Source organism: Salarias fasciatus, chromosome 3, assembly GCF_902148845.1.
Source record: "Salarias fasciatus chromosome 3, fSalaFa1.1, whole genome shotgun sequence".
Classification (NCBI taxonomy): domain Eukaryota; kingdom Metazoa; phylum Chordata; class Actinopteri; order Blenniiformes; family Blenniidae; genus Salarias; species Salarias fasciatus.
In genome coordinates this window covers 20,978,845-20,989,784 of record NC_043747.1, presented here as the reverse complement: position 1 = coordinate 20,989,784, position 10,940 = coordinate 20,978,845, and positions in this window count along the sequence as shown.

Genomic DNA, 10,940 nt, shown 5'->3' with positions numbered 1-10,940 from the left:
AGTGATCTCAAGCTTTCAACGAGACACTTCAGTCGTGCCGAACGTGACGAACGCTCGCGTATACGCAAGGACGCGCGCACGCCGCGCCGGGATTGTCTTATACAAATCTTAAGTACTTTCTTTGCTCTCCTCTTTCTCTCAAGTTAAATGCCGCCTTTTCTAAACCACGCTCCGTCCGTCATCGCCTCACCTGTTATTTCCAAAAGCACTCGGCGGCATTCAATTGGCAATAACATATTCCTTCTCAGTGTCACTGAATATGTAACTAGCTATTGTGGCGTTCCTTGAATGCTTTGTCAGGCCGGCGAGTCTTGAAGTGCGCGCGATAATAGAAGGTAAGAAGCTTTCTGCCGGGAAACCTTGCTTTTATTAGACAAGGCGGCACTCTGCCGTGCATTAGCGGAGTGCATTACTCCGTCCGGACGCACAGCCACGGGGACGCGGGCGGAAGCCGGAGACGCTAACGCTTGATTTAAAAGCAGAGTTTATCAAGTTCCCTTCAAGGTTTCCGGCGCCGTCGGAGGTGGTTAATGGTGGGAGATCGCTACTGCGGCGCTTCGGTGGAGACAAACGAAGGAGCCACCTAGTGTCCTTGAAGTGTGATCATTTTCTGAAAATCCAACTGACCTAATCAAGCGGCGCCGGCGCGGGAATGGCCCCGTCCACAAAAGCCTCTTTCCAAAGCCCACGGCCGAACCTATCAGGCCGATCCATTGATTTCTGGAATCGGCGGTCGGGATGGTCTCAATGCGCCGGCGGCCTGCCTGGCATGAGCTCACAGCCGGGTAATCTGAATACGGGCGGGAGTGTGAAAGGAGAGGCGCAAAGGTGATGCAAAAACGCGGCCGAGCGCGAAGGCATTTAGGAGCGCAAACAAACAGCCAGAGACAGAAGGAGGCGTCCTTGAATCCCGCAACATGGCGGAGCGTAAACAGAGGCGCCCGGGTCTTTGAAAAGGCGGCGAGCCGCAGCAATCACCGGGGGAAAATGGAAAGACGGTGGCCTCTCCTCCCGTTACGCCGCAGCTCAAATTTATCGCGCAGAAGGGCAAAATACAAAGTCTAATCTCAACTTTTTAAGCCGTCAGCTGCGCTCCTTTGTGCCACGTTCATTCAGCTCTGTGAAAGGTGGAGAAATTGAAATCGGCACAAAGTGTGTGTGTGTGTGCGTGCGTGCGTGTGTGTGTGTGTGTGATGACAATGTCACAGCGTACTGCCGGGATGGTTCACCTACAATTCCTCAGTTTAAATGCCTGTTTGTCCACATTTCAGGCCTTGATTCCCGCCTTCGCAGATGGGGCCCAAAACTAAATAGTTTCATTAGTTTTGTTCCTTGAAAACAGCAGACGCGTTCGCTCGGGTGCGGAAATGCGTCAGCAAGCCTTCAAAACCTGGCCACAATGTAAAAAATAAATAATGACGATAAAGATATTTATAAAATGCAGCAATGAAAATACTATGTGCGAACAGGTAATGAAAATATTGGATTTCACCTTTGTTTAAGGATGTGGTCTTTTGATTGATTGAAAAAAAGAAAATAACATGATTTTGTGTTTGTTTCCAGCTCATGTATCGACGTTTCTTTTGTAGATGTGAGAAAACGTGACGGATTTAGCTAAAATGGAGCCGCGCTAACAGACTGTGCTGTACGTCCAGGTAATAACGTGCAGTCATCGGCAGCCCATCGACGTCCTCGTTTATTTCCAGGACTCGGCGAAACCGATAATGGCTCCGTTGTTGGACGATATTCACTCAGACATCTTGTCTGGGACAACTTGAAAAATTATCTGGTTTGCTACCAGAAAAAAAAAAAAGAGAATAACCTTTACATGACAGGAACATGACTGGTGGCGTGGAGTTAGCTGCTGCTTTCACAAATGGAAAGACAGACATCTGTGTTTAGACGGCGGGTTCGCCACGCTCCTAAGTGCACTTTAGTTGTGTGGACAGAGATTTTCTCTCAAAGAGAGCTAGCATGAAAACATTTTTCTCTTTTCTTTTTTTTTTTTTTTTTTTAACAGAAGAAAATTCTCAGTTTTTCTTTTTCCTCAGAATACTTCAGAATATCTCAGGAAAAAAGCGTAGATTCTTACATTTATCTCGATGGATTTAACATTAAAGAAAGTGTGAAATGGAAATAATAAAGAATGATTTGAAATCAATGTTCAAGATGTAATGTTGTTTTCTAGATGGGGTGAAGAAAAGGCTTCAGGGGAGCGGCTGTGTGTGAATCTTCCTGTTGTTGTGAAGATTCATCGTTTAGCAGGAACAAAGAGTCACTATGGGAATAGAAAGGACTGAAGATGGAAAAACTGAGACGGAATCGGTGGTATCTTAACCTACTTTGTCCAAAAGAGCTGCAGCGGTCAACAAGATCAGAAGAGTCAACAATATGAAACTGGTTTCTATGGAAACTGTAAAGAGACAGAGACAATTAGTTGACCGTGACAGTTTCGATCAAAAGGTCGTAGATGCACGTTTTAAAGATTCCTTCAAACCGGAAACACCCAATAATGCAACAACTTGGTGAATATTATGTTGAAACTAAAGCAGAAATGCTTGGAATATATAAGAGAAACCTGGGACTTGTTCTTGTCGTCTCACCAACAAGTACTTCCAGTCCTGGCGTCGCCAAACCCAATGGCAGAAATACGATCATGCTTCTAGAATCCATACAGACCGAAGTTACGCTGCTCAGGTCTTCAACTCAGTCCAACACATTGGAAAAGAAACCACAAAGCTCAGATGTTCTCATTGAGGGTAATACGTTTCTATTGTGCCCAAGTGTTACAATCAAGGCTCGATAATACTCAAGGTTAGACGCTCATGCGGAGCCACACAAAGCCTGAAGGTTTCCTTCACCTGTGTAAATCGCTAAATGTGTTTCAAAGGTTGTCAAGCGTTCCCCGTGTAGGGTTGTGTAACAATAAATCCAGAAGAGGGAAGTGCATGTTGGTTGTTTGCAATCCAGACATCAAGAAAACAGGTCGAAAACTCTAAAATTCAGTTTTTGAGGAATAATTCTTACTTTTTAGTTTCAACTTTTCTTCAACAAAATGTTTATAAATTGTTCCCACACCTCATCTGAAGCTTCTTTGTCAGTCTCTCTGTTGTTTTCTGAGTTCTGTTGTCTTCTTCGTTCTTTCGATGGTCAGACTTGAGCTATGCTGCTCAACACTGCCCCCACAGGTCACCAGTGGTACTACTGCATTAGCTACTCATTCATGAGCTTCATTAAGGAAAAGGAAACTAATGAATGAGGGAAAAGGAACCAAAACAATGTGTTTTCATTTGAAACTCTTTCCCTTTTGGTATTTTCACTGCGTTGTAGTCATGGAAGTACAGAGGTTTTCACGTTTATGCTATCATAAACGTCTGTCCGGTAAAAAGCCGGCGCTGCAGTACAAACTCTATCGTGTTTATCTAGATTTCACAGCCTTCCCTGATACGTCACATCGTGTTCTCTCGGAGGAATCAGCACGTCCTTCGCCGTTCCCCTCCGCGGAAGCCTTTCCGGGTCAGTTGGGTTCTCAGGAATGCAGCTGTGAATCCCGGGCCCGGCTTAAACCAGACTCTTGTGTGAATCGTGTCAAAACAAGGAGACGTCACTTAGTCCACGAGAGCCGAGACAAGCCGGGAGAGCGGGCGGGCCGGGGGCCTCCTCCGAGCTTTCTGCCCTAAAGGTCACCAGACAATTAACCTCTGACGGACAGAATATCCTCGCCGTAATGTTTCAACGTGTCTTTTGCCGTGTCTTTGTCCGTGTCTCTCTGCGCGTCCGTGACTCCTGCAGGTGGTTACAGTTGTGGTGCTGTGGCCTGATGGGATCGACGCCTCTGACTCCCGAACGCCGTTAAAGCTCAGAGAAGCTTTCCATCCTCTATTTCTGTGCTGGTTTTTTTTCTCTACAGCCACGTAGTTGTGGAATGTGGTTTCTTGAGGTCTCACAAAAATCCACCCCTGAGTGTAATTTTCCCCCCATTCTGGCTCATCTCCTCTGCCCAGTCAAATATAATCCAGCCCCTCCTCCTGCTACCACCCCAACTGCATGACCCCTGACCCCGCGCACCTCTTTGAAAGTCACATGACCGTGCAGGTGTGGAGGGGTCTCTGCCCCAGCCGACCTCCAATTAGTGACCCTAATTAGTGGAGAGGCCCCCTGATGGGCTGCTGAGCTGCTTTATAGCAGGAGGGGGGGGGGGGGGGGGGGGGGGGGGGGGGGGGCGGTTCGGTTGGAGGAAAGAGAGCGGAGGGGGAGAAAAAGGTGGAGAGCGGAGCATTCCTGAAGGTCTGCGGACACAAACACACACAGCGCCTGCTAATGGAGTCACCGGCGCTGATCTGATGCAGACGCCACACAACAACAGCTGCAGAGCGCCGAAGGTGAAAATGATCCGATGCAAAAGCCGAGGACACGGCGGACGGAGAGAACAACAAGCAGCACAACATCCGGTGTTCGAAGGCACAGATTAATAACACACCAGCAGACAACATGTGCCTTTACTCCACAGGTGTAATTTAGATGCATCCATCACTCTAGAATGATATTTTTAGATTTTAAACCCATCTTGATGCATGTTTTGTGCCGTTCTGCTCTCTTGGTGTAACTCCATCACTGGTATATATCATGATGTCGTCTGCATAAAAACACACTTTTTAACGTGTTTTGCTTTTTTGCCTTGAATGAAGAAGACTCTAATGACTCCAATCAACTCAGCAGGGAAAACAGCAAAATAAACATCTATAAATTCATCCATTCTTCTGTTTTACATACTGTGATCTGCTGAAGGATTGTGTGCATAAAACAGAAAAACATGATTTTGTGTGTAAAATTATGGGAGTCGTATCTGCTTGTAGATAGTGTGAAATATAAAAATGCTGCTTGTGCTGCTTATCAATGTGTTTTAAAAAAATGCAAAACCACCTGTTTGCGTATGACGTCTCTCATCGGTGTGATTCTTACTGGATAAAAAGCGTGCAGATTGAAAGTGTGATTTACGCATTTTAATCCGTCGGAAAACTAACTTTTTACTGAAATAACTACCGATACTCATTTAAAAATAAACGTCAACATGTCTAAAACTACTCAGAGTATTTGTAACTCTGAAATCAGATGTAACTTGTTCTGACATTTCATTAATTTTACCTGCTGGAAAAAAATCTTAAACTTGACATTCCTCACACGAATAATGGGTTATATACTGTAATTTACACTGTGACATGAAAACAAAGAGCAGCAGTTATTAATCAAGGATGGAGATGATTGAAAATCAATGCTGGTTTTTTAATGAATTGTCAAAGTGCTTTGCAGGAGCAATATTTTCTACATTTTTCATTATTATTATGAAGAGTACAATTATAAATGATTGCGTTGGTCCTAAATTAGATAAATAGAAGATAAAATGAATTTTACATTGTGATGGTATGTTTGTGAACAAGCTATTTAATGGAATATTATGTTTTCACCTTTCATCTAATCTTAGAAAGAACTCCTCTCAGTTTCTATGTTCATATAATTTTTAAATCTATGGTTTTCTCATTTGTAACACACAGGAAAATACATTCATGCTATAATATTTGGATTATTAGATGTTTTTCATTTCTTTGGTTGCTGTAACGAATTTGAACGTATATTTTAAATCCTCACTTTATTAGTTTTTGTTCACTGAGAATAAAATACATTTCTTTATGTTTCATTTTGACGCAATATTGACACAGAATCTTGCAAATTCTTCCCTAAAATATGGTGCAAATTAGATTTTATGTGACAGAAGTGTGGACAATGCGTCCCACCCTCCGCTGTAAAGACTTCATCAGGTAACGTGGCGGCTGATGAGGCGCTACGGGTCAAAACATCAACAAAAAGCCATTGATTGGCGTCCCGCTCCTCCTCTCCGGAGCTCCTTCCCCTCTCCCCTGAAGCAGGCCACCCATCTGGACTCCTTTCCGTCGACCCTCTCGCCTTTTCCTCACTCAATAAAGGTGCCAATCACGATAATTGGCACCCTGCAGGTCGATTGTCCCGGCCTGGAGGTGCCCCTCACTGAAGTCTGGGATAACGGGGGATATACTGTATGTGGTATGTTACCTTCTCAGATTTAAAGAGCTGGAGCTTCTTTTGGACTAAACTTTAACTTTCCCCTGATTTTACACTCAGTTTTTGTCATTGAAATCATTAAAATGTGATAAATTTTACTTTATTACTCAGTATCGGAGAGGAAAGGTGACTCCCTCAAAGTTTGGGCTACAGTTCAGACTCTACGCTGCATCTAAAATGTTTTTTTTTTTTTTTTTTTTGCAATAGAAAAAGAATTAAGATTTATACATTTTTGATTGAATGACTATAACATAAATGCCTGAATGCTGGTGTGGCGATCAATACCAAAATATCAATCCTCCTAACTCCACATTGTGTTTTGATTGATTCTGGATTGAAAATGTCAATATTTACATGGTAGTGACTCATTTTAGATAAGCGTGAGTGGTTTTCAAAAGCTTTTGAGGTCTGATTTCCTGACATACAGTAGCTGCTTCTACGGTTTGAAAGGAAATAAATCTACTTTTAAATCCTTACTAAATAAGCGAGGAGGTGGGCTGTCAAATATAAGGCCTGTGGGCTGAAATTGGTCCAAAAGAGGCTCCGATCCGGACCATCAAACTGTAAAAATTGATTTTTTTTAAAACAAATTTCTTAACAGAAGTGAAGACAACAACACTGAGCTTCCAGTAAAGCCGTCAAAACCAGCATTGGCCTCAAAGCCACGCTGTCCGGGTGGATTTGTAAAACATTTAGATTTTTTTGGGACATTTCACTGTTATTTTGCACCAGAAAGTTTCATTAAAACTCATTCATTTTCCATCATAACAGTTAGATTTTGTGAAAACAACATTTTCTTCACCTATACTCTGCCATAACAAAGAGAAACTTTAAAATTGGGGGGAGATCAGTGACATTGCAGAAGCAAAACCAGATTTCATTTTCTGATAACTTACAAGAAATTGAAAGATCCGGATCCCTCTCACCCGGAATGTTTAGCAGATAATGAGACACCAAACAGCTTCATTTCCTGTTATTTGAACTTTCACACACCTCAAAGTAAATCTAAATAACTCTCCTGAAGCCGCCTGCAGTCAAACACCTCCTACAGTAAATTAAAGTAAATACAGAGCGCCCATTTTTTTTCAATATTAGAAAAGATGAGACCGGATTCTCGTGGACAGTGTGCGGATTCGCCCCAGTCGTTTTACTTTCTATGCTGCATCGTCTCAACCAATTAGTGTCCCAAGGCATGCGGCTCAGTCTTTGTGTTGCCGCCACGAGGGCCAAAACATAATTAAAAGTGTGAGGAATTTAAAGGTGACACCTTCCGCAGAAAAAGGACCTGAAAAGGTGACGCGTCCACTGTTTTTACTGCGCCGGCAGGACGAGGCCAAGGTTTTTTAATAAAGCCCGCAAGCAAGCAAATGCACATTCAAAACCCTCGGTGAATAGAAGGGAGCTCAGACGCGCGGACGTCAGTCATGTTTGCAGGTTTTCTCCGATGATTACAAGTAGAAAACCATTTTTTCATCCCAAAAAAATGAAGTCAACTTAAAGGACATTCATCAAATGAATTAAACTCTACCTTCCGAGAGAATGAGAAAACAACACAGGAGGCAAAGTACATAGACATATATTTATATGCATATGAATAAAATAATATACATATTGTACAATATCTTGGCCGAGCATGAAAACAGCTCCGTCAGCCCAGAAAACCGAAGTAAGCCTCTTTAAATAAGTGCAAAATGTTAATGAGACAAAGAAATGTAAAGCATATATAAAGTCTTTTTTTTTTCTTCTGATGTTTCGTTCACATTTTGTTTTTCCTGTTAAAATCACATGGAGCAGACATGGAGATAACTTGTGCAAAGACCCATTTATATATTTTTTTATATATAAATTTATATCTATGTACATAAGAGTTTGTTCATAAGTAGTAGCTGGTGCCGTTCGCTTGACATTACTGCTCAAAGAAAAGAGGTTGGGGCCTCAGCGGGGCCTTTAGCTGTGCATCGTGAAAAGAAAAGAAAGTAAACCAAGCAGAATCTGTTTGTTTTTTTTTTTTTTGTTTTTTTGTTTTTGCTCAAAAGAAAGAAATATCTTCACACAATCTCAAAGGACTGGAGAGCCGTAGCGTTTCCAAAGTGGTGCGACGGAACGCGACTGAAGCGACGCTAACCGAGCGAGAGACCAACCCGAAAAAATGAAGAAAGACTTGAAGGCCTTGTTCAAACCGACGCAAGAGGCTCCTCGGACTGCAGATCCACGAAACGCCCAGGAGCCGAACGTCCGGGAGAACATGGAGTTATTTACCCCCCAACAACCGGCGAACCAGGAAGTGACGCTTTCTTCACGTCACGTCGAGACTTCAAGCTTCGATAATTAGGAGCTCTTGTGGGAGCAGAGTCGGCGTTTTGCCTGCGGGGCGGAGGAGGGCGGGGGGGGTTGGGGGCGGGTTTCGGGGGGTTGGGGGTCGGAGTGCAGCAGCAGCCTCACATGAGAAGGACGCCTGACCTCTCAGCTCCATCTCTCTGCTCAATATTTGATGGCCGGGCGTGTGAATTATGGATGGTGCTTATAGAAAATAATCCAGTGTTCGACGGCGGCGCAGGTGCGGCGCCGCCAGGAGCCGCGAGTGGATAACAGGGTCTGAACACAACAGCGACAACAACAACAACAACAACAAACCGCCGCTACACGGGTGCAAAAAGGCCCAGAGAGCCGGCAGACGGCCGGGGTCAGAACCTTTTCCACGCCGCCCCGCGGAAAACGCGCCCGGCTCGGCCGCTTCCAACGCCGCCTGGCCTTTAAACGCGTCTCTAAATTGATGCGGTAGCAGTGTCCGTTCTCTCCTTTAATACATGTCGAGCCACCCTGGGAGAGCTGGAGAGAAAGGAAGGGGGGGGGTAACGAGATGTACGGAGCCCGGCGGCGAGGGAAAAGTGCAGAAATGAAAAGATACATGGGAAAGCAGACAAGAGGCGGGAGTGAAAAGGGGAGTACGGCTCTTTTGACACGAACAAATTGAGGGCAAACCGGCGCCAAGCGCAGGTTCCGGCAGGTGAGCCTGATTCTCTTTGGACAGCAAGGAAATCTTCTGGGGAGCGGAGGGAGAAAGCAGGCGTGATCAACAACTCAGTGCAAACACACGGAGGAGAATTTACCTTCAAACCCGCCGACTGAAAGGGCATCTGGGCTTTTATTGTGAAATCCACCACCCATTAGAATAAAATGACTCCGAGCTAAAGCGAGGCGCAGATTCTCAATAAAGAGCTGAAAACGGGGGAAAGTTCGACGCGCCAGATGTTTAAATACCTGCAGACATAAAGTGCTTTCGACGCGGGAAAGTCCGGGGCAACGCACGGCAGAGAGCGCGAAAGCACCAACGTACAGAAAACGAAAAAGCTAAACGTTTCTCATGTGTTACTTCAGTTTGCTGCATCCGACGCCAAACGGCTGGACCGAATCGGAAAGTCCCTCCTTCAGCGTCGCGTTTCGTCCCAAACCGGGACTGAAAACAAGACATTTGAACGTCTCTTCAGTTGTTTTGGGTGAAAGGTGAATCACGGCGGACTGGACGATGAAGAAACAAGCCTCTGAAAGGTATGGAAGCCTTTTTCCTATCAGATCATTTAGCTTATTCACTGAAAGTTAAAGAAGAAAAACATGTTACTGCAATAGACTAGAGAGCGCTGGTTTGAATCCCTCGAGTGAGAATGGACACTGCAAGACTGAGCAATAAAAAATAAAAACCTAAGCACATTCAAAACTATAAACGCAGATTGATTCGGGGATAGAGAGCGATCGGAGCGACGTACGCGAGAGTCTTCTTAGAAACCCCGGGGAATGGCTCGAAATCTGACCGCAAAGTGAAAACGACGACGTTCACGCTACAACTCTTTGAGCTAAAAATCCAATTTTTTGGCTAAGCTCTGCACCATACAGTTAAATCCGAGTCCCGCCAGACTAAATGTGAGCTGAACAAATGATGAGGAGGAGGTGAAGAGCTTAAAACAGAGCTGGACTTTAAGGAGCGCTGCTTCCTCCAGACAGGAGCTCTGTGTTTTCTGACCTGACCGCAAGCCTTCAAGTCACATTCCAAAAAAAAAAAACAAAAAAAAAACATCGGATCGATAACTAAAGTAGAACCAAATGTCCTTAAAAGCAACTTTAAAAGCAGAAAACTTCGCCAAAGAGACAAATCTCTGCGAGCTGCAGGCCGGAGCCATTGGAGTTTAGCTGGCCCTAAAGACGGTTGTTGTCGGGGAAACTCCGGGTTCGGAGATTCGTCTCCCGGCGGCCCAGCCTCCCCTCGCTCCACGCTCTGCCGCTCCGGCAGACTGACCAGCTTCTTCCGGCGTACGTTTAAATTCAACCACGGGATCCAGATATGTGATTTTTTTTTTTTTTTTCCTACCAGATCCTACCACAAACGGTTTCATACACAAACACAACCAAATAAAGAATTTACAAAAACTACGGCTGGACACCAAACAGACTGATATTAAAATGCTACGATTTTCCTTTTTTTGTCGTTTTTTTTTTTTTTCTTTTTCTCCAGTGTTTCTTCCTACTGTGATAGCACATCAACTAAAATCAAACATGGCCACTTGAACAGGAATAGAAATGTGTACATACTGCTGTTTCTGAGAGACTCATTCAGATTCATCTGAAGCTTCCATGTCAAGTATTTTTTTTTTCCTGAACCGTAAATGAAGGCCTGTTTAGAGAGAAAAGATCACACACGCACACTCACGCACACACAAAACTCACAGGACAAAGAGTGAAGAGTCACTTAAAACCACGCGAAGAGAGTGGCGGTGAAAACATGTCTGTCAGGATCGACGCGACACACACACACAGCATTTCTCCGAAAATTCACAAGTTTTTGTTTTTGT